Raw genomic sequence first — 7,770 nt, forward strand, 5'->3', positions numbered from 1 at the left:
TTGAGGCAGTATATAGACTGGTAATTGCATGATTTATAGTTCAAATTGCATGTAGGCCTGAAATTAGTCTCAGTTTAGTTTTTAATGCAAGTTTGTATCCCATATTTATAGGTTGTTATATTTGTACCGAGAAATATGCACGAGATCTGCAGCAGAGAAATATAAGTCGAACCAGACGGTTTTATCTAAAGCTGTAGTTACCCAGTTTATTGTTACAGTCTTTTATTATTGCTTCATATCTTGTAATGTCATGTCTTGTAACGCTGTCCTGTAACGACGTGATATAATGCCCTTATAACGATTTCGGTTTGAGCCCATTTATTTTCAGAAAAACGGCGGTCTGGTAATGCACTAAGTACATTTAGATTTTGTCACATACATTGGCACAGAAACAGTCAACAGCTTGCTTAATTATATTTTCAAATTGTTTGAATGAAACTTTGTACTATAAAGTGGGTGCTTCCTTTTTACGACTGGACTCTGACCGTAAGCTAGGGTATCTGATGTCGTAACTAAAGTTAAGTATGGAAACAAGAAAATGTGATACTTAGTATCAACTTGTAACAAGTACATGTAAATATCTCTGATTGAGAGTAATACAAAGGGAAAAAAAGGAATAAACAACGAAAAAATATTTGTTTTAATTTTATTTTAAATTCTGGTAACTTTAGATAATATACCTCTTCATACAAAAATAACAAATGCAATAAAATAAGAATGTGATCAAGTAACAAATGTGAGCAAATAAAACACATAACTAGACAAATGTACAGCCAAGTAATTAACAATAGTAGATTAGAAAGACATATTTTACTATTTCAGTTGTGAAAAGCAAACCAGAGCAAAGTATGGATTGGAACTTAAGAGGCTATACAAAGTTAGATCATGCGTTTATTACAATCTGTTGCTATCTCTTTATATTGCAGTTTGAATATACAATATGAATATACATCCTTAGCGGGAGCGTAATATGCCAATAGTATTTTAACTGTGTTTATCTCCCATTACCAACTTTTAGTAACATCTCGAAACCGATAAAGCGGGACAGATCTACCTATCATAAAAATCAATAATACCAATAATCCGATATCATCGCTACCGGACGAATTCGTTGATTTCCGTACTAACTGTTGTTGTTGTAGTAACACGGGGGAAAATCGATAATTAACAGCTTAAAATTTAGTCATTATCTGATGCAGGTTTACTTAAATTGAATGAAGTTTAGATAATTATTAAAGTGAAAATCGGAACAAGTCGAAAATTTATATAATACTTTATTAATTGTCAAATAAAAGTAATATTTAAGAATATGAATATGTTGTCTAAAATATTTAGAAATCGTTACATTTTATACATCGAACATATAGATTTACTTTCTTTTTAATACATGAAACATCATGCTAACGTATACCTATGTACAGAAAAGAAATATTTACGTACAAGATACTGTCTGTAAATAAAATAAATATTCAAGAATATGAATGTTTTATCTAAAATATTTAGAAAGCGAATATACTTCCTCTATACGCGCTTTTTTTTTCGCATATTATGAACATTAGAATATGAGCTTTGTTTCTAAAATATTTTCAAAATTCTGAATCATTAACGTTTTTCGATTTTCATCGTAAAAAGTAGTAAAAACAGCAAATTAACATGAATTTCCATAACATAAAGTTTGTCAGTAATTAGTTTTGAAGCCTTCATAAGAAATATAGCTTTTTTTCAAGATATCTAAAAAGTATTTTTGTTGTCGAACGATCTGCAGGCCGGTCGCTTTAAAGAAAAAGAAGTATAAAAATAAGACTTATACTTTTAAAAGGAAATACTTAACCCTTACCATGCTGGACACGATTGGTTCTTCCTTTGCAATCAGTGTAGATCATGATCAGCCTGCACATCCGTAATTCATAATTAATAGTACTGTCCAAATTGAAAGATAGAAAAGTTCATTATTGTAATTTAGCATGGTAACGATTAAGTTTCTTAATTATATCGTGCCTAAATAGAAATATCATATTTGCGTGACTTGAATAAGTACTGCTGACAAATACTACTACCACAGAAAACTTTAACTATAAATATATTGTTACAGGGAAAAAAACAACATTAAATAACAATAACTTCATCAATATCTCAATTTTAGAATAGCAGACTTAACCAAAGAACTAAAAATACATTTATTTTTATAGCTCTTTGACTTAACTAAGTAATAACTTAAGATTTTTCGTGAAATTTTGGCCAGGATCTTTACTCAGCAAATATGTACGGAACAACTCTATTAACGATGTGAATTCTAAATTTGTACTGATTCTTCCTACTGTCATACGGTTCATGAAATAAGAGTAAAAGTCGTAAAAAAAAATCCTGAAAGAAAGGGAAAAGACATATATTACAACGCAAAAACCATAAAACCATAAAAATTATGTGCGTGAAATTAGCCAGAGCAGCCAGAGTAGCTAGAGTTCAGCCAGAGTAGCCAGAGTTCAGCCAGAGTTTAGCCAGAGTAGCCAGAGAAGTCAAAACTCTGGTTACTCTGGCTAACCAGGGTAGCCAGAGTTCAGCCAGAGAAGTCAAAACTCTGGTTACTCTGGCTGGCCAGAGTAGCCAGAGTTCAGCCAGAGAAGTCATAACTCAGGTTACTCTGGCTGGCCAGAGTAGTCAGAGTTCAGTCAGAGTAGCCATAATTCTGGTTACTCTGGCTAGCCAGAGTAGCCAGAGTTCAGCAGGAGTAGCCAGAACTCTGGTTAGTTACTCTGGCTGGCCAGAGTAGCCAGAGTTAAGCAAGAGTTCATCCAGTATCCAGAACTCTGGTTACTCTGGCTGGCCAGAGTAGCCATAATTCATCCAGAGTAGGCAGAGTTTCTAGATTTTTAACATGTTCTGGCTACTCTGTTCAGCCAAAGTAGCAACAGTAGCCAGAGTCACCAGGATATCATTTGCTCTGGTCACTCTGGCTGTTTCTAACAGAGTAGCCAGAGTTCAGCCAGAGAAGCTAGAGTTTCTAGGATTTTAACATGTTCTGGCTACTCTGATCAGCCAGACTAGCCAGTGTAGCCAGAGTAACCAGGTACCATGTATTTTCAGTCTTAGTTAAGTTTAATTATGAAACTTAATATGTCATTTATAGCATATTTAAAACTGAATTTCAAGTTAATAACTATTTTCAAATGGTTAATTAAAGCAGCTCTGGTTACTCTGACTGGCCAGAGTAGCCAGAGTTTCTAGAGTTTTAACATGTTCTGGCTACTCTGGTCAGCAAGAGTAGCCAGAGTAATCAGGTTCCGTGTTCGCAAAACATTTTCAGTCTTAGCTGAATTCGATCTTGAAACTTAGTATGTTATTTCTTTCTAAATAGCATGTTTAAAACTGAAATTCAAGTTAATAACTATTTTCAGTTGGCTATTTTTAGTAGCCAGAGAAGCCAGAACTCTGGTTACTCTGGCTGACCAGAGTAGTCAGAACATGTTAAAATCCTAGAAACTCTTCCTACTATGGCTGAACTTTGGCTGAACTCTGGCTACTCTGGCTGAACTCTGGCTACTCTGGCCAGCCTGAGTAACAAGGGTTCTGGCTACTCTGGCTCCTCTAGATTAACCAGAGTTCTAGCTACTCTGGCTACTCTAAATAGCCACTTAAAAATAGTATTTAACTTGAAATTCAGTTTAAACATGCTATTTAGATAGAAATTACATATTAAGTTTCATAATCAAATTCAGCTAAGACGGAAAATGTTTTGTGAACCAGGTTACTCTGCCTGCTCTTTAAATCCTAGAAACTCTGGCTACTCTGGCCAGACTAACCAAAGCAAATAAAATCCAGGTGACTCGGGCTATTCTGGATACTATGGCTGACCAGAGAAGCCAGAACATTTTAACATCCTACAAACTCTGGCTTTTCTTGCTGAACTCTGGCTACTCTGGCCAGCCAAGGTAACTAGAGTTCTGGCTACTCTGGCTGAACTCTGGCTACCGTGGCCAGCCAGGGTAACTAGAGTTCTGGCTACTCTGGCTGAAATCTGGCTACTCTGGCCAGCCAGAGTAACCACAGTTATGTCTTCTCTGGCTGAACTCTGGCTACTCTGGCTAGCCAGAGTAACCAGAGTTTTGACTTCTCTGGCTACTCTGGCTAAACTCTGGCTGAACTCTGGCTACTCTGGCTGAACTCTGGCCGAACTCTGGCTGAACTCTGGCTACTCTGGCTGAACTCTGGCCGAACTCTGGCCGAACTCTGGCTACTCTGGCTACTCTGGCTGCTCTGGCTAATTTCACGCACATTAAAAATACCTATCACTTATAGTAAGTGGGGTAACATATCTTTTATAACCCGCCTTGAAACAACACTGACCGGATATTGTTTACCCCTAGGCAATATTGTAATACACAATAAAAGTCAAAGGGTATTAAGATATTTGTTACAATAAAATCATTTTACGCTTAATGTGATTGTGCAATCCCGTGCAATCTTGAGACTAAAACAAATAATAGATATCGCAATTTTTTAAAACGAATGATTAAAGAATGTACCAAAAACATGCATTAATTTAAGAATACAAAGTAGGTTCGGAAAGAAGCAGAATTATCAGTTCATCTTTCAAATTAAAGTTTGGTCATATTATGAAGAATAGAAAATGATGTTTTTTTTTTGCTTCAAAATTATTAAAAAATCCTATATGAAGAAAGAAAGATGACCGCGTCGGAGATCGCACCCGGACCGCCGCGGCAATAAAAAAGTCTCCAGATCGATCGGCAAAAAATAATATAGGTGTCTGGAAATTAATCACCGCTATATTTCTTAAGAATACTTTGAAACTCAATTACTGACAAACTATATTTTAAGGAAACACGTAAGAATTAGTTGCTTTAAGTATTTTTTGCGATGAAAATTAAAAGCATTTGCACTGAATGCGAATTGAACACTAAATCCTCCATAGCGTTATTTTAAACGACAGCGGATCTAGGTTTCGGCGTTTCTGAGTTCAACAATTAATTTGTTTTAATTTGTCAAATTACAATCTCAGATTTTTTTTTTTTTTTTTGTTTTGTTTTTTTCAATGTGAAGTTGCCTACAATTCATAGGCTTTGAGCTATAACAATTTGTACCGACAAAGTCAGACTAGCAGACGACAATATTTTCCGTAACAGCTTCCAAGTACTTACGGATAACGGCGGAAAAGCCGGAATCTTTTAAGAAATGTTCACTGTACACACTAAAATGCAAAAAGGACCAAACAAACCATTATAAAATTTAAAACAAATTACACATAACGAAAATTGAATAATTTTTCTACATTTTTAGGGGTATCGATTTTTTGATTATTTGCGGAAAATATCTCATTTTATCTGTTATATTTGAAAAAGTCAGTTTTTTTTACCCGTTTCCTACAGAGTCTATATGAACTGAGGTGGGTCTGTTTAAAGTCAAAAAGGACCAACCAAATATTAAAATATTTTTTTTAAAAAATATTCATAATATCCGGAATAAATTAAACTTTAATTTGTGGGGTATCGAATTTTTGATTTCCATTTAGAACTTTTTCTATTTAAATTTAAGTATTTTTTTCCTTCTTTGTTTATATAGGCAAATTTATCGATTTTCCGATAGATCGATGTTACTAAAAGTTGGTAATGATTGTCATTTCTCAGAGGAGGTAAAATTCCAAAACTTAATCAATTAACGTTTCGTAAAAATGAAGTGATTTTAGCTCACCTGAATATATGAGTCCGTTCGTCCACTGTTCCTCAAACAAGAAATGGAAATTGATGAAACTTGGCCTGTATGTTTCTTGGGTAGTTGTCTTCCAAAATTGTTCAAATAGTTCCACTTGGTTTCACATAGGGGCCGCCGCTGAAAGCTAAAAGTAAATAGGATCTGCTAACAGCATCTCTTCCTTAAACACTAGTACTATTTTGAAACAATTTTACACAAATGATCGTTCTATGATTGTTCAAATTATTCGATTCGCCAAAACAAAACATGACCGTCAGGGGCGTGGTCACTTTTTCCTATATGTTTATAGTTGAAACATTAAAATCTCTTTTTCTGGCATGATTTAAATTAATTTGACAAAAAACGGTCATTGTATGACTCTTTACTACAACTTTTCAGTTCATTGCGATTTGTCAAAAACCATGGCCGCCAGGGGTTGTGATCACTTTTCCCTCTATGTATACAACTGAAATCCCACAAATCTCGTCAGAAACTGCAGGCCAGAATTTAAAATACTTTCACACAAATGGTCCTTGTGTGACCCTCTACCAAGATTGATCAAATTACACCGGTTCGTCAAAAAAGTATGGCCACCAGGGAGCGTGGTACGTCACCTTTCCCTACATTATATAGTGGGAATTTTAAAAACCTCCTTGCCCGATTTAAAACAATTTTTCAAAAATGGTTTTGGTGACCCTTTACGAATATTATACATATTCAGTTTCGTCAAAAATATGGCCGCCAGGGGTTGTGATAAATTTTCTCTGTTTGCATGAGTGGAAATTCTTGTTTCATATTGTCTCTTAGTATCCTATATTATCCCCCCGCCCCCACCCCCGCACCAAAATAACCCACAACAAACACATAATGTCATTACCCACCCGTTCTTATTTAATAGAAACATTAAATAACTTCTTGTCAGAAAACACTGGCTTTATTTTAAATAATTTCACAGATATTTTGCTTGAATGGTCCATTATCAAAGCTGTTCGATCAACCTGTGAAACTCAGGTGAGCGATCTAAGGCTATCATGGCTCTCTTGTTTAACTTGCATATGATAATAGAGTAAGAGATGACTAATGCTCAAGGTTGTTTATACGGTCTTTGTATCCCTGATGTCTAAATGTTTACTATGTCGAAAAAATATGTGTATCTGTAAAGATAGTGGATGGCAAATTTGTATTCACGGTATACGATTATGGCATTTTCTGGTTTGTACGGAAATTTATGCGCGCGTTGAGTTCTTTTAAGCCCGAAAAGTACCGAATTGCCTATAGAAAAAACGTCATCACACGGAAATTACCGTGAGTCATTACGTGTCTACTACTCTAATCATGAAGAACCGACTCGGTAGCCTAGTGGAAAAGTGCCCGCTTCGAATGCGGGAGGTCATGGGTTTGATCCCTGACCGCGTCATATCAAAGCTAGGCGCTAAGACGATAGCACTAGGACTTATCAGCCCGATGTCAGTATATATGTGACTGGGTGGGGTATCATGTCATGTGTCTACGGTGTGATATTCCAGCGAGACAACATTACAAAGTTGAGCATTGTGCTCACTGCTACAATTAGACACCGTCGTTTATATGACTGAAAAATTGTTGAAAAAAAACACCTAACCCGAACAAACACATACACTTTAATCATAAACACATCCATACATATACTGCTTTGAAGTTGCAATATGTTGCCGCTGCTTTTTCGAAAAGTGTTTTACCCTTTCGAGTTATACCCTAAGAACAAATGCCTGGTTTACTTTTTAACTGTTGTGTTTGATCCATGTTTATTTGTTTCAATGCTATGAGTGTGAACCATGAAATATATTTTCTTAGGTCATCCTGTAAGTTGGAATACACAATAATAAATATAGTACATATATTCTGAAAAATATTCACTAGTAAAATCTATTCGAATAAGGACAACTCGAGCGCCTACTGCTTTCTTGTTTTTCTCCCTATATGTTATTTTTTTGGCGTTTTTTCTTTGTTATTTCTATTGCTGAGTTAATATCTATTTTTCAAGAATATAAGCGATGGTTTTTCAACAGTGTGATTTACCGCCTC

This window comes from Mercenaria mercenaria, chromosome 8 (assembly GCF_021730395.1).
Source record: "Mercenaria mercenaria strain notata chromosome 8, MADL_Memer_1, whole genome shotgun sequence".
NCBI lineage: Eukaryota > Metazoa > Mollusca > Bivalvia > Venerida > Veneridae > Mercenaria > Mercenaria mercenaria.